This window comes from Chenopodium quinoa, unplaced genomic scaffold (genome assembly GCF_001683475.1).
Source record: "Chenopodium quinoa cultivar QQ74 unplaced genomic scaffold, ASM168347v1, whole genome shotgun sequence".
NCBI classification, from domain to species: Eukaryota; Viridiplantae; Streptophyta; class Magnoliopsida; order Caryophyllales; family Amaranthaceae; genus Chenopodium; species Chenopodium quinoa.
The window spans coordinates 4,031,130-4,054,148 of NW_018742951.1; the positions used below are offsets into that span (position 1 = coordinate 4,031,130).

At 29.7% G+C, this 23,019-nt stretch overlaps 1 pseudogene; it reads left to right on the top strand.

Moving 5' to 3' along the window:
* Positions 1–314: 314 nt before the first annotated feature.
* LOC110728633 lies at positions 315–9,983 on the top strand (annotated as a pseudogene).
* Positions 9,984–23,019: the final 13,036 nt, after the last annotated feature.

The following is a 23,019-nucleotide window of genomic DNA, read 5'->3' on the forward strand; positions in this document are numbered from 1 at the left end:
AATAAAACGCTCAAGATGAGGAAAGGACCGGTTTGGAGGGAAAAGAAGACAATTCGATTTCAAAGGAGAGTTGGCGCCAAGAAGAGTAATTGCACAATAGTTACTGGAGTCATCCACAACCGCTCTAATTTGTCTTTAAATAGAAGCAAGGAAACCGTATGAAGACATTAGCAAATCAATCAACAACAAACATTTTATTTTCTTTAAGCTTTTTTCTTAGCTTTCTTAGTTTTCCCTTGGCTTAGTAGCCAAAAGATAGTGTACTTTTCCTAAGCATGTATTGAATATCGATCGTCTTTTCCAATTGTATGAACATGGAGGTAACTTTTCCTTCAACTTCTACAATTGTAAACCTGACTTTATCCTTTAATTGATGGAGAGCATTTGCATCTTTTGTCATATGTTTATCTACTCGTTTCTTTAAGCAATCTAACTTGTTTAATTTCTTTGGAAAGCTTCTTTATTGGTTGTTTTTGTTATGTTAGCGAGGTTATCAATCTTTTGAAAACAGTAACTCGATGGGCAGCCTCCTAATACTCTAGAACAAGATAGGGAAAGGGTGGCTGGGATTTTTTATTTTTTTATTTTGGACCAATCACGTGTTGACACATGTCATGGATACATGTTATAATAGGTCGTTGACTTGGAGTTGACCGGTTGGGACCATTGGAGGCAAACTGACAGCATAGGTTAGGATTATTAATAGTAGATCGTCCATAGTTGGGATTATTAAAGTGTATTTTTTCTAAACAAAATTCCCCTTTATCTTTTAACACACCTACCTTTTTCTTTTTCTTTTTCTTTTTTTTTTTTTTTAGAAAAATTGTATCTTATATTAAATTAAACACATTAGATTGGGTTGGAGGGATTTTTATTTTACCACTTGACATTTAAGGATTTTTATTTTACCATTTGATATTTACTTTGTAAGGAAGAGGAAGTTGTCTTTTGAGATCCGTATATAGTAATGTCAAAGTTTATTTTGTGACCAAGGGAGTATTTCTTTGATTATTTCATTCTATCTCTGTCCCCCTGTATATTTGTCTGGGGAGTGGGAGCTGAAAGTAAAAGCATTAGTATTAGATCTATAAATTTACAATGGATTCACAGTTACATAATTCTTTGTTTATTTTATTATAATGGATCAAATCAATTATTATTCATTATTATTTTGCACATGAGTAGGTTGCATATAGGAACAAATCGTGTATGTTGGATCAGGGATCAATTATTAGAAAAAACAATATTTAATTCAGTTGGTAACTCTGATAAACTTATTTATTCACATAAGGTGTGAAACTCTTCAAAGACAGCATGGTAATATTGATGTTGTTGTATCTTAATATGATGATTTACAAACTTTTGAGTATAACTTGAAAGGTTTAAAGCTGAGTTTAGTTATGATAGGTTATCTAGATCTCAATGATATATTGAAGAATAATAATAAAGAAAGATTTATGTGGTTGGTTGATGAAGTTATTTAAAATGGGTTTAGAAGTGGAAATTTGGTAAAAATAATCAAAAGATCAGTTAATTCTTAATCATCCTTTGATTCAAATTGAAATTAAATTGTTACTAAATATTCAGTTTTCAAGAAATTATCCCATGTGAACATCTTAATGTATTTGTACTTTCCTATAGGTCAATTCACCACATACTACCTCTACTATCATCTAATCCTCAATTCCACCTAACAAACAGACATCATCCATTTTATTGCATCCGTATTATCAAATACCCCTTCCATTTGAATGAAGAATAGAAAGCCTCCATCGTTCGATGACCTGATAAGCTGTTGTTTCTACTTGTTCATTATCTCATAATTGTATTCCATTCACATGAAACAACTTCCATGTATAAAGCACCCTAAAATGCAGTTTCACTTTTATTATTGGCACATGTTCCACTATTTTCCTTTGTTTGGAAGAAGCATCTAATTTTTGTGTGCAAAATATATTAACAGTGTGTTCAGAAAACATCTATGAAATTGTTGCCTAAGGAAGCACCATCTCTATAAGGTGTTTGGAGTGCAAATTTGTATGCAGTTTAGTGTTAATGGATGCAAACTTGGATTAGGTGGAGAGGTAAGATTTTTATGACTCTATGGACTATGTTTTGAAAATTTTAATGTAAAGGGGCAAGTTTAAGTAGTATAGCTTTATCGATGCTTGCTTTTCTTAACTCGCTTTTTTCCAACAAAAAACATTAAAAATGTTGTTCTTTTGCACTACTTTATTCCCACTCACCAGCTACTCTTCTAATAATTCAGGATGGGCATCTAAGAATCATAGAATGTCCTAGCCTGCATCTAATTCTTGATGAACCAAATGCTCAAAAGTCCTTTCGAGATATGGATTTCAAGTGACAATAAATCCCATTTCTTTACAATCTTTATTTTGTTCTGAATTTTATCCAAGGTGATAAATTTATTACTTGTGCACATAGAGTGGATAGGTAGATAGATTATTATTGTGTAAATGAATCTTTTCGAAGGTAATTTGTTACCAACTGTTTATCTGATGAACAAGTTTATTTATCTATTTAATTTTATTTAATTATGTCTTTTTATTTTGAAAGGACAATCATGTCACCTATTATGTCCTCAATCTGATTTCTATTTCCTCTCTATCTTTTTTTCTCCTCTTCTCGGGCAGATAAATCATTGAAACGCATTTCAAGCACTGTAAACATATTGATTGTCAGGTCTACACAAAAAAATAAATTATATAAATAATCTCGAAGCTGCTTAAATGGGTATTTCTTCATGACATAAATTATATGTTGAAACTTTATACACATACATGGTACATCAGAATTTGCACTGCAATACATATATGAGAGACCGAGTGTTTATTTCCATAGATAACTAGCTTTCAATTGTGGATATGAGCCTTGCAAAGCTGACTCTTATTCTATAAGAGAAAGGCCCTAAGTAAATCATACTTGGACATATTGTCATCTCACTTCCAAGTTTTCACCTTTGACCAAGATGACTTTACAATTTTCTCTTGTTGGCTCTTAGTGATGTTGATTGACTCCTAACTTTGGTGCAGTTGGATGAGTCCCTATAAATTATTTATATCGGCATGAATTGGATTATGGTTGATGATCAATGTGTATATTTTTGAAATTTGAGTAATTCAGTAGCTAAATGCAGCTTACTTGTTGATTTTTCTCATCTAAATCTGTAGTGGATTTATTTTTGAAGCCCCCCTTATAGCTTTATTTAGAACAAAAAAAAATGTAAACAATGTATTGTTTCCTTTAGACTAGACTCTAAGCTCTTAGCCTCAACTTCCATTGATGGTTCCGCAAGAGTTTAGAATGCAAGCGATGGAGTAACTGTGGCATCCTTGAAACGAGATGCGGTAGACTGCTTGTTTTAGTCTTAACTGTTCTAATGTGTTTAATTCTGATAGTGTGTGCTTATGATACTAGACTTTTTTTTTCTGTAGAATGAAAAGATTGAATTATGCTGCTTCTCAAAGGATGGAACTAAACCTTTTTTGTTTTGCACTATTCAAAGAGGTAAATAAGCTTCTAAATGAAGCTGAGTCAAAATGTTTGTTAAATACAGCGAAGGCTAAACCGATTACTGTTGTTTGGGATACGAGCATATGGAATAGGATTGGGCATAAGGTACTTCTTGCAAAGCCGTCTTCAGTGTTAACCACAAGCCAAGATGGGAAATATATCTTGCTTTGTAAGGACCTTACCTCTAATGTATTTCCTCGTGCGTATCTACATTCTAAACACATTGAACAACTGTGCGCTTTCCGTATTTTCATGTATTGGTTCAAGTGATATCTATTGAGTTTTACTTTTACTAATTCTAACTAATTTCAAAATTGATTTTTAATTTACTGTTGCTGCACTAACTATATATGTTTGTTATAGCCTAGTTCAATCTAGCTTTGCGTTTAAATTTTTTGTAACAAACTTCTTGCAGAATGATAACATTTAGGAGGGAGAGATCATTGATGTTTGCTTTTTATATTTTATTTGTGTTTTAAGGGGGATTGCTTTAAACCAGTTTTATTTCTAGTAATGAGTAGAATACTTGAAAGTATCAAAAGCTTATTTTATAGTTTGGACGGTCTTTGCATTACAAATATTAATTATTCTAATAGTATTGTCTTTTACTGATTATTCAACATGCTTGTTAGAGGATTAAGTAGTGATTAACCTTCTCTTTTGACAGGGGAAGTAAACATGGAGATGTATGTATGTGAGTTGAAGTGAAAACAATGAGGGTCAATCAATGAAGTAAGAGGCTTCATCCGGGTACATCCATTGGAGCACTGAAGTTTTGTCCTGGTGAAAGGTAACTTAAAAGTTCAATGATAATATATGATTATGCTGTTTTAATTGCTAACGTTTGGACTTTTTGAAAATTATGATTTACTTTGTCCTCTTTCTTGTAAGTCATTAAGTTTTTCTCGCAGAGTCATGGATGCATTGTAAACCTGTACCCATTACAGAAGGTAAGCTTGGCATCAAATTAAACAGAATTTAGTTTAGAATGTTTCTTAGGGCAAAAGTAGTCATAGATACTTCACAAAACTAACTTTGTGACCATTTTTCAAACCCATCCAATTTGTTTTAAATGCTATTTATTCATACTTCGCTTATTCAAAATGACATCCCCTCTTTGTTACCCATGCCAACTTATATTGTTAGTCTGTCACCCCATTAATGAAGATTGAAGGATTTTTATAGATTACAAGGTGACTTGTCTAGTTTTCTCCTGGCTTATGTGTCTCTTAGAATTTCCTGTGGCTTTTGCATTGTCTTATTATGGGAAGCTTCTTAAACACACATCTTGCATTTTCCGTTCAGAGCCTCTAGTTAGTGTTATCCATAACCATCCTTGTAGGATTTTAGAGGATAGATTTGTGTTGGATGTTTTCAGGGAAGTGAGAAGAGATGATGGTTAGATTATGAGTTGCATTAAGATGTTAGAGATTGATACTAAACCAAGAATCTAATATAGAATTAAACCCATGGCGCCTTATATAGCTCATAGAAGAGAGCTTCTATTATAGACTAGCTTTCTTTAATTCTATTTACATATGAAAATTCTTGCTTCACAAGAGACATAAATAAAATAAAATATAAATTAAAAAAGAAAATTTAGAAATTTCAAAAAGAAACTTAGAGGAAAAGTTATCTGAAGAGTTGCATTTTTCGAATCTATGTGAGCCTCTTAGAGGCATAGGGAATTTAGGTCTCCATGACTGTAATACCCCGTATTTTTATACATATATTAAATTAAAGTATTATTTTATGGCGTATTTAAATTATTTAAAATGAATTATTCATGATATTTTAATAATTTTAAAAGGTTTAGTTTAATTAAAAATCCATTGTTTATTTATTTATTTGTTTTGGAAATATTTTAATTCATTATTTAGAAACTTTGGGGCATATTTAATTTATAAAAGAAAGTTTTAAAGTCAATGTACTTTTAAAGAAAGTCAAATATCAATTTGAATGGGAATAGAAATCATTAAGGGTAAAAGGGGAAATTAAGTTAGGAAAGTTTGAGAGAGAATATAAATACCCATCTTATGAGCAAATTAGACTTTGCCCAAGGGGGAGAATACCTAAAGGTAAACTATCTTTCTCCTCTTATTTTTCTCTCTCCTTAATTTTTCCCCTCTCCCTCACTAACACTCACACACACAAACGCACACTAGGGTGGTCGGCCGCCACCACCACCACTTTCCACCGGCCGGCCACCACCACCACCAGCAATCGGCCGGCGTGGAGGGCGGCAGCAACCCCCTCCCCCGTGCGTGCGGTTGTGTATATATATAAAAAAAAAAAAAAAAAAAAAAAAAGCTCTTCTTTGTTTAAATCAATCTAGCTTTGATTAATTATTGTTTTTGGGTGTGTGTGATGATTTTATGTTGTTTTAATAATGATTAATAAGTACATAATTTTCGAATTTGGTTTTTGAATTAAAAAGCCCCAAAAAGATAAACCCTAGGTTTCTAAATTGATGCTTATTGATGGAATTTAATAGTAGTTGATTAAAACTATTGAAATTAATGTTTTTAAACTAGATTACAGCAAGTTTAAGAGTTTTTATAATGCTGGAAATTTTATGTAGAGGCTAGAACTAAGTTTTCTCGGAGGTATTTTAATTACCCATTAATTGGAAATAAAAGTAGATGGTTTTAATTAATTTTCAACATGTTTTAGAAGATTTAAAAGTGTTTTAAAAGGTGTATATATTGCTGGAAAATTGTTATGAATAGGTATTAATGTCTCTTTGTAATTTTGGGTTGTAGGAGACTTCCAAGTGAGTGATTTCATGTAGTCGTGGCAACTTTGAGATCATATTCGGGTACATTCGCGTACTCGTTAATTATTTACGTGTGTAGAAGCATGCTAGGACTTGTTTAACAAATTCCAAGTTAGTGTCATGATAGGTATTGGTTGGAATTATTGGTTGGATTGTTGTTGGTGATTGATTTGTGAAGTATGAATTATTTCAGGTGAATTATTGATTGAAATTAATTATGTTGGCATGTTTAATATGAACCACACTTTATTATTGGCATGATTGAGAGCATGTGTAATTAAACTAAATGTTAATTTGGTTTGGACTATGAAAAGGGAATTTTATTATGGTTCATATGATTTTTATTGATGCTATAAGCATGGGAATTGAGCTAGTAAGTATCTTGGTACACAGGAATAAAAGGAAATGCGATGCCTAAGTGCACTTAAGGTGTTCTAAATACCGAGGGATAGGATTTGCGGTACTTTATGCACTTAAGATGTTTCTACACCGAGGTAGTTTTAAAAAAGGGTTCAACATTAAATGAACTGTGGTCACTAATTATTCAATAATTAAATTGGAATGTTTGATTACTTGAGTGATTTATGTTGATTGATTGCGTTGTGGATTAAGAGTCATCACCAAGTCTAAAATATGTAAGCAACGTAAAGTGCAAGAGATTACACACCAAAACTCTTGGAACGTATATACCTTGACTATGAACATATGAGGGGAGTTATGTGACTTTATATTTTATCATAACTTCTACTGGGAGTACATGACGTTGTATTTTCTTTTTAGTTTTATATGCAGGATGTCCGTCACTCATAAGTGACACTTTTGCCTACCCGGTTAGCTCCCAATGTAGTTTACCTCAATTTATTTGGGGCAGGGATTTGGTGGGAAACTCGTTCGATGCATAATCAAATTAAATAAGCAATTTATTCATTTATTATTTGTGTTGTATGTTGTATGCTTGTAAGTAGGTGCAACAAGGTAAGTTGTGTGATGCTAGGATAAAAGCATGTTAGTATGTATGTACTGTTTACGCTTATGTACTCAGCATTGCTGATTGTGTGTTTGCATGTTTGTTCAGCCTTGTCTTTATCTTGGCCCTACGACGACCCATTTTTAATGGCGAGTAGTGGGGACAAAGTAAAGAGAAGCTTTTTAGGTGATGGAGCATATTCATAATGGGCATGAGTGAAGAGTGAATCTTGTTTAGTTTCCATAAGAATATAATGTGTTTAATTTGCTTTAATTATTATATATTTTCTTGTGACGCTAAAGCAATGATTTTAATATTCGTTGGGTTTTAAAAGGGCCTATAATGGTTCCAAATTGTAGGTCGACTACGTTTGACTTTGGTTTGACTTTATTTTTGTTTGGTTGACTTTTAAGTGTTGGTTTTATTTTTGAATGGTTTTCAAAACAAGTCTTCCGCTGTGTGTCTTTGATAATTGCCTTAGCCGTTTTCACGGTGGCGGTAATGTCTTAGAATTTCTTATTTCGTATTTTAAAAAGGGCAAAATAGGTATTTTAAAGGTAAGGAATTCTAGGGTGTTACAATGATCTTGTGCTGTTATTCAACCTATTTAATCTCCCTGTATGTGCAATTCCTACTGAATATATTTCCTGTACCGAATTCACCTCCTCGGCCTTTTCCTCCCAAAAATGATATAAATAATAATAAAAAAAAATTCAGTTGTTGTCTACATTCCCCTCAGAAACAAACAGTCTAGGAAAAGAGTTTTAAGAAGATGGTGAAGTTGGACATTTACAAGAGTTATATAAGGCTTCAAATATTGATCTCATTTAGGGGGAATTAATCCACTTCAATGCAAATTTGTTGCTTAACTTTACCATTCCCAGTTATAAATGGATGTAGAACACTGTCTTGATCTTCAACTTGGCTGCCTTGCTTTTGGATTGCTTACTTAAATGTTTATCCGACATTATATAATCAGAGTTGTACTTACAACTACTAAACAGTGGGGTGCTAAGGTGACACAACTACAAGGGCGGACCCATGAAGGAACAAGGGGGGACCATTGTCCCCCCACTTTCGGGAAAAAAAAATACAGAGGAAAAAAAATTTTAGGAAAAAAATAAAACTGGAAAAATAGTTATATAAAATTGAGTGTAAAAATAAATAAGAAGTTTGCCTTAGCTAAGTTGGTAGTGGGCTAAAAATAATATGTCGAGAAACCCAATTTTAGGTTTACCTAGATCAGGGTTCGAATCCCCCTTGTAACATCATTTATTTATTTTTTTGAGTTTTTTATTTTAAGTTATTTTGACTTTTACCACCCAAAAAAAGCGAAAATTTTGGCATTACCACCTCTATAAGAAAATTTAATTTTACGACCACAAAAAAAAATTGGCTTTTACTACCAATCACCTCCAACTAACGGATTCCGTCCATAAATCCGTTAGGGGCGTATCATGTCCACGTGTCACTATATTATTGGGTTTTGTTTTTTTATTTGTTAATTAATTTATTTTTTTACCCAATAATATTGGTAACAGGTGGACATGATAGGCTCCACTAACGAATTTATGGACTGAATCCGTTAGTTGGCGGTGATTGGTGGTAAAAGTCAATTTTCATTTTTTTATGTGGTGATAAAATAAAACTTTTTTTTTATGTGGAGGTGGTAAAAGCAATTAAGTTGTTTTTTGGAGGTGGTAAAAATAAAAAATTCCTTTATTTTAACCAAACCACTCGACTACTTCTTATTCCTATTTCCCAACTACGAGGCACAAATCACCACCCACGCGGTCACGAGTCACAGACTGCAGCGAGCATTTTCGGCAAATGTCAATAACTATATACTAAAAGATACACCAGCAATGACACGTGTCAGTTTCTGGTGTGTCCTTAGTAAAATATAGAAAATTTTCGGCAAATGGCAAATATTCACATTCAATTAACTAATTAATATGGAAAATAGAATAGCAAAATATAATCTTTGTAAATATTTTCAAAAAATACAATCTTCTACTATAAGTTTTTATGTGGCAAACATAATATCCGTTTCAAGGATACAATTGAGACAGACAAAATTAATGACTAAAAACGAGATATTACAATATATGATCACTAATAAATATATACGTACATGATTTTTTTTGTCAATAACCGGGCCTAACCTAGTTTGCTAAGAAATTAACATCACAAGATAATATGGCATTCGAATCCCCCTTGTAACATCACTTCTTTTTTGGGGGGGTGTTTTATTTCAGCCATACCACTCGACTACTCCCTTATTCCTATTTTCCAACCAAACCCAAATTACTTGTATTGTATACCCGTTTTTTTTTTAAATAGGTTGATGTTAGTTGAATTATCGAAATTGTCCCCCCATTGTCAAATTTCTAGGTCCGCCACTGCACAACTAACCGTTCCTATAGAATGGAAAGGTCGCCCTTTCTTTCTTTATGCTGCATTCCAAGTCTGATATTTCATAAATGGTGTTAAGGTGATATTCATGTCTCTTTATACAGATTGGCAGATCTATAGTCTCCTGCTTGCTATGCTTTTAATTTCTACAATAGCCTTTTATATCTTATACGTGATGTTTGATTCTTTTTGGCAGCTCCCTCCCACAAATCAGCCATCTACATCACACATTGATTCCCTTTAGGAGATCCAGTTTCATCTGAGGATCCATTTGGGCCACTCGATTTGTAATACTTGCTTCAACATCCATAGTGTTTTGGGGTGCAACCAGGTTGAACCATCTTTTTGCAGTCTTAATGATGAGATTATAATTTACACAACTCTCCTTATTCTATAGTTCTAAGTCTTCTAACTGGGAAAGGTAGTAAATTTGATATTAATTAGGCCCCGTTCACTACACCTTATTTTTGTTGAACTGAAATTATTTTTACTGAACTGAAATTAATTTTGCTGAACTTAAATTATTTTTACTCAACTGAAATTAATTTTACTGAACTGGAATTATTTTTGCTGAACTAAAATTATTTTTGCTGAACTGAAATTATTTTTACAGATTTTCTATTATATTTCTTCTTTAAGTTTATTGATTTTTACTGAACTAAAATTATTTTTATTTTTACTGAACTGGAATTATTTCTATTGAATATTATTTTTTTAAGGTGAAGTGAACAGGGCCTAAGTCTTATGGTTAATTTATAATAAAAAAAATTCCCCATTGTCCACTCTTCCATTGACTCCAATGTGTTTGTTTCTGAATATTAAAGTTATTTTCCTGTTACTTTGCAAACTTTTAATTAATACTTCGTATACTATAGTACACTTGCTTCTGTTTATTATTATTATTGTTTTTGTCATTGTTAAATATATCAGTTTAGTTCATTTCAATTCAGTACAGCTCAATTCACTATAATTCAATTTAGCCTAATTTAACTCAAACAAAACATGGTCTTTCCTCACACAAACTATGCATGAAGGGTCTTTTTTTATTTTATTTTTTTAATCAGCGTGTATATAATTAATGAGCATAAATTCAAATATTTTTGTTCATTTTATTAGACATGATTCATATGAACCTTAAAAAATCAATAGTTATGAACTTAATTTTGTTTCCATCTCCTCTAAGTGACTCCTTTTGTCTACTCCAAAGTATACATTTTCTCTCCTCAAGTAAAATCCATGGATTTTCAAGCTCAAGCTCAAATATGGCGATATTCCGCACATATTTTTCTTTTATTAAGGAAAAAAAAGTTTTGAATTCAAATATTTGAGAGATAACCAGAATTATATTAACCATTATTTTGAAATATTATTGTACTCTTGTTTAATTTGGATTTTAGGACTTTTTAAATATACAAGTCAATACTAGGGTGGTTTGTTGGAGAACTAAATATCACTCCATAAATAATTTAGGCTAAATAAAAATAAAATAATTTTAGTAAAATTTAATTTCAATATATTTGGTATTAAAAATAATTCCAATAAAAAAAAATAAGGTCAAGAAAACTTGGTCTTATTAGTCTTCAAAGAGTAAAGTGTGTCACTCAAATGAAAATGAATGAGCTTATGAGCGATTTGCCAATTTGGTGTTAAATATAAAGAAATTACTAAAATAGTGTTCGCTTGAGAATATTTCTCAAAGTAGTGTCTGTAGTCACCTAAAATTGTCTCACCGACTGAAACCCAATGATGAATAAAACGTTTCATCGCCATTTGGTTCGGGTAGAGTATTGAAAGAAAGGAACACTTGATTCTTGATTAGAAATCCATTCCATTTCTATTTTCTATCATTTCATTGGTCATTCTATTCATTTCAATAAATCAAACAATTTTCTTAACCCAAAATCCACATATCTTAGCTCATTTTTATCTTTTTATACCTATAGTCCCAAAACCGAGCAAATCTGATTTTTGTGTCTCATAATTTTTATCCTAATCTTAATTTTTTGGATAGCACTTGAAATAAGTTTTCCAACAATATATCATAAGCCCAATTCCGAATTATAACAAAAAAGATATGATCGAAATACCAAACTCTATCCAAAACCGACACCCTTGCACTATTTTGACCATATCTTTTTATATAGAAAAGATATAGACTTCCAGAGCCTTCCAACGATATATTATTTTCTTTAATCTGAGTTTGGGATCAAAATTATGATAAAAACAAGACGAAAAATCTAGGATTCTACCGCGCCGCGCCAGAATATGTCACCATGCGACAAAACTGTCGTCTCACGGCAGGAGTTGACCTGGCGCAATGCTTTTTTGATTTCAGCGGTGTATTTTCTATCTTTTTCAAGTTTTATTTCTATAAATACCGTAGCCTTTTGAAGGTTATGGGCACCGTTTTTAGCTCTTCTTTTCTCTAATACTCTTATTCTCTTAATCTTCCGTCCTTCTAAATTGTTCAAGATTCCTCCTTAAATTGTTCCTAGACATCCATACTTCACCCGAAGCTCTATCAACAGTCTACGGCGTGAAAGGTTGATCATAAACCTTGAGGGTTTCAATCTAAACTCAATTTAATTATTTTCTTAAATTTAATTTAGTTTATTTCAATTTTAATTATTTTTTATTGAAGTTTACTAACCGTTTATTCATTATGTAGGTTTTGCAATTGAAGTAATTAAGTAGATTATTAATTATTCTTTCGTTTAATTAATTAGCTAGCATCATGTTTATGAATCGTGTTTTTTATTATTAGTATCATGTTTAGGCGTTATATTATTCTTGTAAGTATCATGCTTAGGATTTTATTAATAATTATTTAGTATCATGTTTATGATACTTTAATTTGTTCTCTAATGATTATCTAGTTGCTTCCAATATTTCTATGCATGCTTATTTAATTTATTCTATTTGTTTTGATCACCTATATTACATGTTTAATTAGGAATATGTAATTGAATATCACGCCTAATAAGATAATTTAGACAACCAATTTAGGTTCCCATTAATCTTTTTGCTTAATTCAAGTGGTCATAATAATTAGATTTATGTGTGCATTAATTATTCAACTGACTTAGATTAATTAGTTTGGAGCAAATTGAATCTTGTTTGCATGTCATTTGGGTTACAAATAATACATGTCACTATAAGAATCGAGTAGAGGCCAATACGGACGGTATTGAATTCATGACTTAATTCGTACCAACATCCCCGAATATCCAATTATGGTTCAGGACCACGATGGAGTTAGTAATCTCATTGATTATAAACGGGGTGTAACCTTCATGGATCAAATCGTTGTTGCCTTTCGATTTTTCCCTTTTTGTGGTTTCCTTTAATCATCCATGAACAGTCTACAAGTTCCTTAAAAACTTGTTGGCGGCTCCCTATTTTTTTGTCCCTATCGTTATATGTCAAATCCATCAAACTTCCTATGATTGCCAAGCATATTCACATATGCTAAAGTAGGCGCACTTCGTGCTATGCCTATAGTGTCCATGTAGGTCTGGATACTACAAAGCTAGGAGTTAAAATATAATGGCTAGAAACATCATTGAAGAGATAATTTTTTATAATAAAATTCTAATAAATATGTATACCATCAAATTCTTTATCTTTAACACTAATGGTAAATTGATCTTTGTAGTTGAGTCTTAATCATTAATGCTTCTGTATTTTAATACGAAGTAGTAAAAAAGAGTACAATAAGCACTAACCATAGTATGTATGGTCATGAATACGAAGTAATGTACGTGTTTAAAAAATATCTAGCATTTTTGGCATGGATATAACTTGTCAAAGAACATGTATGTAACATGATACATAATGCATTATTTAGTCGAACTTTAATCGTCAAAGGGAACTTATCAATCACCATAGTGTTCTTGAAACCTACGATTTTTCCGACGGAATTACATGTCCGCCGGAACCAGTCCGTCGAAAATAGGTTGTTTTCTTGTAGTGTACACTGTAATATCAATCTGGACATGGTATTACACATACTAAGTCAAAAACTCAATCTCTAAACACGACTAATTTTTTTAGCACCATTTTTAATGAACATGGAGATGATGAACAACCTTCAGATGATTTTTTTTATTTAGACTTTTGAAACGAATTGATAAAAATTATAGGTTTGGGTTTTCCGAACCTACACGGACACTACTTTGAGAAGTATTTTCAAGTGAAAACTATTTTAGTATTTTCTTTATTTTTGATAACCAATTTGACAAATCGTTCGTATTACATTCCAAATTCAACATGAAATAAATAAGTCCAGAATAATAAGAAAATATACAATCTAAAAATTCCTAAAATAAAAAGGAGAAAAAAACGGTAGAATATCATGATATTCCATCAATATGTGGGCCATATACTACAAAAATGGTTTTGTCATATAATTACACTTTTAAACCCCCACACAATTGGTCATATACTCATTTGGCAAAACTAACCAACTAATATGAGAGAATGTATGATGTCGGCAACAATCTTTGATTCAAATACAAACAAAACAAAACAAAAATCAATCAATAATCAAGAACTTTAGTCCTACATTAATACTTCAATATGAATATACTAAAGTATTCTCAGAATAATTTGTAAATTACACGTGTCAACACCACATAAAAAAATTTCCTACCAAAAACTTTTTTTGTAAAAAATAAACAATTTCAAGTTTTTTTTTAAACAATAATGTCAAGTTAGTTTTAAAAGTTGATATTTAAAAGCAATGAATAACTAGAAGTTAATTTTATCATGGTAAAAAATAAGATTGAAAATTTTCAATTTTAACATACAGAATCTTATGTTCAATTTGACCGAACAGGTAAAAAAAAAAGAAGAAAGGTTTGTTACATATTGATAATTTCAGTTATTGATCGACTAGATAAATCATCATACAAAATTTTTATTCCATACGTAAAAAGAATCCAATCATGAAAAATCCGAGCTTTTCTACCCAGAATACACGTGTCATCATCTCAAAAAAAAAAAAAAAAAACCTTTTCTACTAAGAAACTTGGTTATAATCAATTATTTTTAATGTTTTTTTTATAGGTTTTTTTTTGGGTTATCAAAAAAGGATACTACCAAAAAGAAAGAAGTTTGTTAAGATATCTAATTATGAATACTTTTGATAATAAAATAAAATAAAAAAAAAGAGTTTGTTACTGTACTGTTGATAGTTACGTACAATTACTTAGATATAGATTAGATTATATCAAAAGTTCATAATTAAGAAAGTATTACTTTGCATATTTGCATTTAAAATTATTTTCCTAATTAACAAACTGGCTTTATATATCAAATTGTAAGTTTGTTATCATTATAGTATTCATTTTTTTTAATGGTCAAGTACATCATTATGGTGTACATGGTGTTATGTAGTATGTTATTAATTAATGCAATCATCTATTTTTCATAGGTTAGTTACACGACTTATGAATCAACATCTACAACACTAACTTATACGTTCATCAATAAAAATCGTATTACAAATCGTGATTCAACCAGAAAGTTTCATTTTGGTCTAAACGAGCATTGTTTTAGTTTATTAACAAATAGCAAACACTTAATTAAAAATGGGAGAATATTATCATCCCATTACTACTGATGAAGAGATTTCTAGTATTAATGGTGACTTCATAGACAACAATATATTGAGAATGGATCAAATATCTTTAGTGACCAGTTTTTAGTCACGGACAACTTTATTTAGCAATACCAAGAGTTACAAGAAAAGTGATGAATTGAAAATTTTGATATGTACTAAAGAAGGTCAGATTTACAAAACTGCCAATAATGTAGTATATAAAGAAGTATTTCAAAATTTGGCATAACATGTACTCGTAGTTTACTACTCTAACCTTACAATAAAATATTATTGTGCATTATATACTTGAATATTATTATAGCAATCATTTTACTATTTAATAGCTTGATAAAAAATTTATTAAGTGAATCTAATATGAACCCTCTCTTCTTTTTTATTATTTTTTTAGGAACGTTAGCTATTATTTACTAGGTCAATTACATGACACCCGTTAGTATTGTGACAAATAAGGAACAATCAATTATTATTATTATTATTATTATTATTATTATTATTATTATTATTATTATTATTATTATTATTATTATTATTATTATTATCATTATTATTACTGTATTTCGTTTTATTTTATTTTCGTTTACTTATTAAGACACATCTTATGGTATATCACATGAATTTGTTTATTGTATTTTTTTTAATGTTTTTTTACTTGTTATGATTATGTTTTGTATGTACCCTTTCCAATGAAAAAATATTATAAAACCGTGCATGGCACGAGTTCTAAACTAGTAGTAGTACTAAAAGCAAAATCAAGATGACATATGTCATTTCTTATTAAAATGTTTTCCAAAATTTCAAGAAAACAGTTTATAACCTTATATTCTTTCTAGTTTAACAAACATTTTTATTCCATATACACCCAACTGAAGTGTTTCTACATCTCTTTCATATTTTTTATATTATTTTTTTATAAAAAAAATGGAAACATCGATTAAATGATTTTTAAAAATTTCTTCAAAAAAGAAAGTAATTATTAATTAAAATGATTTGAGTACTATTACCTAAGATTCCTATAATTTAATCATTTTTTCCCTTTGTTTCAACTTTACTATTTTTACAATAAATTTTATTTCAATTAAAAAAAATCATATTGGTAACATATACAAGTAAATGTATATACTTTACTTTTCTACACTATAATTTTTTTTTTAATAATTGCCACGGGTATAAACATAATATTCAAATTTTTATCAATATAAAATCACATAAACTTTAAATTCTTTTTTTTTTTTTTTTATATAAAGTCTAAGGTCTAATGCATCAATAATGTTAACATTTGTATAAGTATAAAAAGTAATGGTACACCATTATTTAGGTAAATTATTGTTGATTAACATTGCAAGTTATCATATATAATTTAGTAACAACAGTGCGTTAGTTGCATAGGATTTAAGCTAGTACTTGAAATAAAAACCTAAAATTTGCGCCACACTTTCAGTTAATACTGGGCATGGCCTTACCCACGTGTCGAATCAACAAGATTTGTAGTCAATCAAGTGCGTCATGTTTGAAACAAGTCAAGAAAAAGACAAGTCCTATTCAACTCATGCCCATCTTCCATAAATAGGACATTTGCAAGGCTTAACTTACGTGAAATGTCTTGTGCCATTTTGTTTCGCGACTTGCGAGGAGACTCTATTAATAATTTTTTGATATTTTGTACTCCTTGTGATTTTTTTTCCCTTTTTTTAAAATATTATATGACACTCTTATGCTATGCATCCGAGGGGTTTTTTTTTTCCAATGACATACTTTCCCTTTTTGGAAATAATCTACTTTTTTTTTTTATCCCTCTCCTATGGTCCTCACCTCTACACTTTAAATTATTTCCTACTCCCAAGTCCCAACTTCTATATTCATATCCTATATTTAATTCTCCAGCAAACCACATTACTTATATACCTAATATAATTCTCTCAAAACTATTCTTTGTGAAAGCTAGTGTGTAACTAAAATAAAAAAATAAATAAAAAAAATAGTTAAATGAATTTGGGAAAGCCTAATGCACAGGTTAATTAGCTTGTATTAAATTTAAAAATAATGTCTAAAACCCATTTGAGCTCCCCTCCATTTTTTTTGTTCCTTTTATTTTAATTATTATACATGTTTGTCAATGAACAATATTTACAATTAATATTCTTAATTATATAGTACTTTGTAGTAAAAATATTTTATAAAAAAAATAATATTCTTCTTGAGACAAATCAAATAAGTTTCAAATACAGTATTATTTTAGCTTATGTATTGGAAATAATTTAGAATAATTTTTTAAAATTTTGAATATTGTCAAGAGTCTACTCAAGAAGGATAAAATTAAAACGAAGAGGGTACAATTTATTACTTTTCAATTGTAGTGTGAGAAAGTGAGGCCATGCTATAATATATAATGGAGTAGAAAAAAAAATGAATAAGAAAAAAATAATATTGAAAGAAAACAAAAAATTATTATATTAATTATAACTAATTCAATGGTAAAATGAAAAGTTCTTTGTGTGACCATTATTTAAAGAGAAACTAGTGCGTGTCTTGGGCGAAGTATTGGGTTCTAAGTTTCGTAATTTGTTTAATGATGAAAATTTGACGTCATAACGTAACTAGTAATTGCTTAATGTTTGAAGCAAAAATTCTTAAAGTTTGTGAATAAAAAATTAATTAATTAATTAATTATTACCATGAAATAAGGTAAGCGAATGCCTATACTAATATCTTATTATTACAATATAAGTAGAGGTGATCAAAGGGACGGATTGGGTTTGTGGCGTACCAAGGTTATAAAATCAGTCTACTTGATCGAGTAAGACTGAGCTATGTCAAGGTTGAAAATGGTTGTCCAAAACCCGCAAATTGGGACCAAGCCTAGTAGACTTTTAAGGCAAGGCCAAAAAATAAAAATTAAAAGGTTTAGACATGCATGTCTAAGGTATGTGGGAGAATAAAAGAATTTCGTGGACCGAAAATATCTGACCAAAGGTGCCCAAAAATTGGGTCAAGCTAGTAGGACGAACCTTACATGATCAACCCTAAATAAAAGTGTTAGAGATATATAAATTACTTGTCTTATTCTTTTGGACAAGTACCTATGTAAGCTTTTATTATCTTTTATTTTAAAAATTTAGGCATTGATGTCATATTGCAATGATGGTCAGGTTTTTATTTTTCATATGATTGATTATGTGTTTGATCAATTCATTGCAAAAACATAAACTTTAAATTTTAAATTGAAGGGGGTTGACATGCATTTGAAGCCTTTACCTGAAAGAAGGGTGTCATGTGGAAGTCTATAAGGGATTACATATAGCACGTAAGAATATTTTTTAATAGATTAGTATAGATATTATGTACTTCGTACATAGTAAATTTTGTGTGATAGTAGGGGAGTGATATATTACATGTAGTACCTCATTAATTCATCTCAAAATTAATTTTTTATTGACTTTAAATTATTATTTCATTATTAGATTATTTTTTATGATGCGTTTCAATTTTAGATTTTATGTAGAAATTAAATTAGTTTTCAAAAAAAAAAAAAAAAAAAAAAAATTACTGAACAAAACTTATTCACTTACTCTTTATTACCATATATTTGTTCTTTCAATGTATTGATTATTACTACTCTAAATAATTTTTGCAGAACTAAAATTATTAAGGTGAAAAGGGGAATAACTCGGCCGCTAGTTGCGATCTTCAAAGACTAAAGTAAAATGCAAATGCTATTAAAGTGTTCTCAGTTAGTACACATATATTACACCAAAATGTGTTTTATTGTATCAAACAAAGCTTAAATTCTACTCATAGTTGGTTTTAAAATTTTATTTAGTTGGTACTACAAAGAAGTATTTTGGTGTTACAAGTGTACCAACTAAGAACACTTTTATTCCATTTAAAATATTTCAAGTCTTCTATGCTTCTCACAACTAGAAGCTCGGACATTCTGGGTGAAAAGAACATAACGTACGTTGATGACCTTAGAAAAATCCAAAATCATATGAGCTTATTAAATTAATTATGTTATTTTTGGCATTAGTAATTGTAACGTATTCTCTCTTTATAAATTTATGGGATAATTAAGAATTGCAACATATGCTATGTAGAGAGACTAGAGATTGCACAAGGAAGTCCCATTAAATTTGTTTATCAAGTAACAAAATTGTAAATATATCAACAAAATATCTAGTCAGCATAGCATCTTTGTACTAAATAATTTTTTTTTGAAAAAACGATATTTAGTAGGTAAAATGGAAAAAAATAATCCCAATTTTGATCGGTCTTCTCAAATCAATCCACTTCCAATTTATTCTAAAACAATCGCATCTTTGACATCAATCTCTGTTAACAATCCTTTTGACCTTCAGCCTGTTAAATAGGTTAAAATATTATTGATTTACTAACCAACTTATATCTCAATAAACAATTTTTATTTCCCTCAATTTATTTTTATTAATTAACTAATGCACTTTCTAAATAGCCTTATTATTATTTAAACTTTGTTAAGAGCATAAGAAAACCTAGTTCTTTCCTCTCTTTTTTGGATCTCTCTAGGAATCTTAAAAAAAAAGTGTTTCATAAACCGAAAATAGTCAAATTTCAATCTTTTCCCTTTAGTTTCTTTATGCTTTTGTTATTGAATTCAATAAAACTACACTCTTTGAAGGTTCTAAGTACCCCTATAGTAGGTTTGAGTGTAGTAAGTGCCCCTATGGTGGGCTTTGTTTTAGTTTTGTATTTGTATTATGAGTTTAGTATGGTACAAGGGTTTTTTTTTTTGTTGACAAGAAGAAAAAGGATTTCACTAATGAAAGATAGTCAAACGGCACTTACAAACAATTCCTAGGAAATCTAAAATTCCAACACAAGTACAAATCACCTTAAAACTAGTTACATCGCAAATTCGATCAACGATCACCTTAATAAAAAAAAACTTCATCCAAAGAAATACAATCTGTGAGTTACCACTAATTCGGCTTGAGATCCACGGATGAATAGTTGTTTGGGTGAAAAAATTCATATTGCCTGCTATATACCTTCGGAGGAGATTAGGAAACTCCAAATCCTCAATCTTTGGCAGACGAACAAACAAAGAAATCAAGCCTAATAGAATAAACATCATCATAAATATGGGATCCATTTATTGAAAGCAATTAAAAAGTGTTTTTGGGGCTTACCACCGGTTAAAACACCGGTGGAAGCCCCTACAAAAATTTACAATTGAGATCAGAAGAAAAGAGATGAAAGAGAAAGAGAGAAAAGGAGAAGAGTGAAAGAAAACCTTTAAAAAATTAGAGCAATGGAGGCTAGAAAAACCCTCCCAAGGGAGAAGAAACCCTAGAGGGAACCAAACACCCTCCCAAGGAAAAAACCTAGAGGGAACACTTATGTATGTACTTACTACTCCATATTTATGGTACAAATTATTTCATGGGTAAAGATTTGTGCGGGATAAAAATAGAGATTAATCCTTCAATTACAATCCGATGAATCAGACGAAAATTTTCTTCACGACTGCAATAGATCGATAGACCCTCTCGTCGAATAAGGCTGTAAATCACAGCGATAGGAAAGAGGTATGAAGAATGTACGATTTGCAACAATGATCGTAGCTCTGCTAAAGGATTTTTTTTTATTTGATTTGATTCTCATGTATTTATTAGATTTAAAGCTCTTTGTAGATGTCCTATGACTTTTTATTTTATTTAATCAATCTTTATTCAAAAAATAAATAAAAATAGCCTAATTACATAGTATTTGTTTTAAAAAAGTTGTCAATATATTTTTTTTTCAAATTATGTGTTCATAAATCTAATATCATATATATTACTAATATATAAAGCCGGTCTCGCAGCCAGGCCACGAGACAACAACACTTGGCATTTAAGTTTTTCGCCAAGTGTCGAGCCACGTAGGAGATAAATATGTTTAATTGTGACACATATGATGCTAAGTAAGCGATTTTTGGATAGATTTTTTAAGATAAATTTGTAGTATAGAGTTGTATTATCAATATAATTCTAATATAATTCATATATACAAAATTAATCATTAACTTTTAATGAATATCCTATAACTTTTCCATCATCAAATTCGTTTTAAAAAGTTGTTTAAAATAAGATCCATTTATATTTTTAATCACAAACTTTGATACGTAGTTGGCCAAACCGTGTCATCAACTATTACAAGAGTTATTACTTCGTTAATGCTATAGGGGTTACTTAGTCAGTGTTATAGTGGTTACTCAATCAGTGTTATAGCTAGATAGGGGATACTTAGTCAGTGTTAGAGGTTACCCAATTAGTATTACAGAGGTTACTCGGTCAGTTTTATAGAGGTGTTATTTAATTTATTTAAAAAAATATTAGAGAATCAGTAAAAATAAAGTTTTAATCAGTAAAAAAAAATTTAGTTTGGTAAGAAAATAATTTAAAAATAAACTCAAATCAATATAACATAGATATCTATTTACAAACAAAACTACAAAAAAAGTACACCATTATATAAATATAAGCTAAGCCATATGATATCATATGTCTAAATATCCTACATTATTAGAACGAATTATTTGACCGTATTTAAAATTCAAGTAAAAAAGTTATCTTAAAATTTTATCAACCATCTAGGCAAATCCCGTCGCCCGAAAACAAAACTAGTATATATATAAAGGAGAGTTTTTTCATGAGTTTTTAGAGAGCCACTTAGGATAAAATTTTCTTAATGCGCCATGTAGAATTATAAATTTTAGTGACAGCCAATCAAATAGGAGATTTGTAAATTCTTTTAGAACTAAATAATTCAAAAGCCACATAAGAAAAATTGGCGAATGAGATTTTAAAATTTAAATTAATTAAATATAATATATTATTTTTTGAAATTAGGAATTTTAATATATAACAAATGTGAGGAAATTCACAATTTATTTTGAAATTAAATGATATACTACGTACAACGAATAAAATAACAAATTTTATCACATAAATACAAAAAATATTTGTTTTAAATATATAATTAAACCGTGCATCGCATAGGCTTCATCTAGTTCATAAATTACAAGTACATATTTTTTAAAAAGTCTTTATTTAGTGTTGAAATTTTGGAGAAAAAAATAGAGAGAAAAAAGGATGATATCATAAATAATTTAAGTGAGAAAATTTTTCATGAGAAGTTGTCAAGAGTCCATCAATGATATCAACATAACCTGTTTTAGAAATTGTACTAGATTAGCCTCGTGCGATGCACAACATAAAAAAATTCTTTGAAATATATATATTTTATATATATACCTCATATGAGAAAATTTATAGAAACAAAACTATTGATTGCAATGCTATTTAGATCAAAATAATTATATTCGGAAGTCAAATAGTCACTCATAAATCCGTAATACTGTATAATATATGGAGTTTATAATATAATAATTATTTTTAGAAATTATAATATAATAATTTAAGGTAAAATAAGGATCTTTCAGAAAAAAAAAGAAGGTAAAAATAATGATAAGAATATGATGTTAGCAATTGATTTAGGCGGGAAAGTTTTCTACCACAATTTGACATGAGTATAATTTGAAAAGGGATGATGTTAGCGGTTGTTATTTTAGTATTATATATAGATTAGAATAGATAAACTTGCATTTTCTCATAACTGTAGGTCTATAGTTTAATGTAGAGGTGTCAAAAAACGACCTGATCGGACTAGAATTATTATTATTATTAT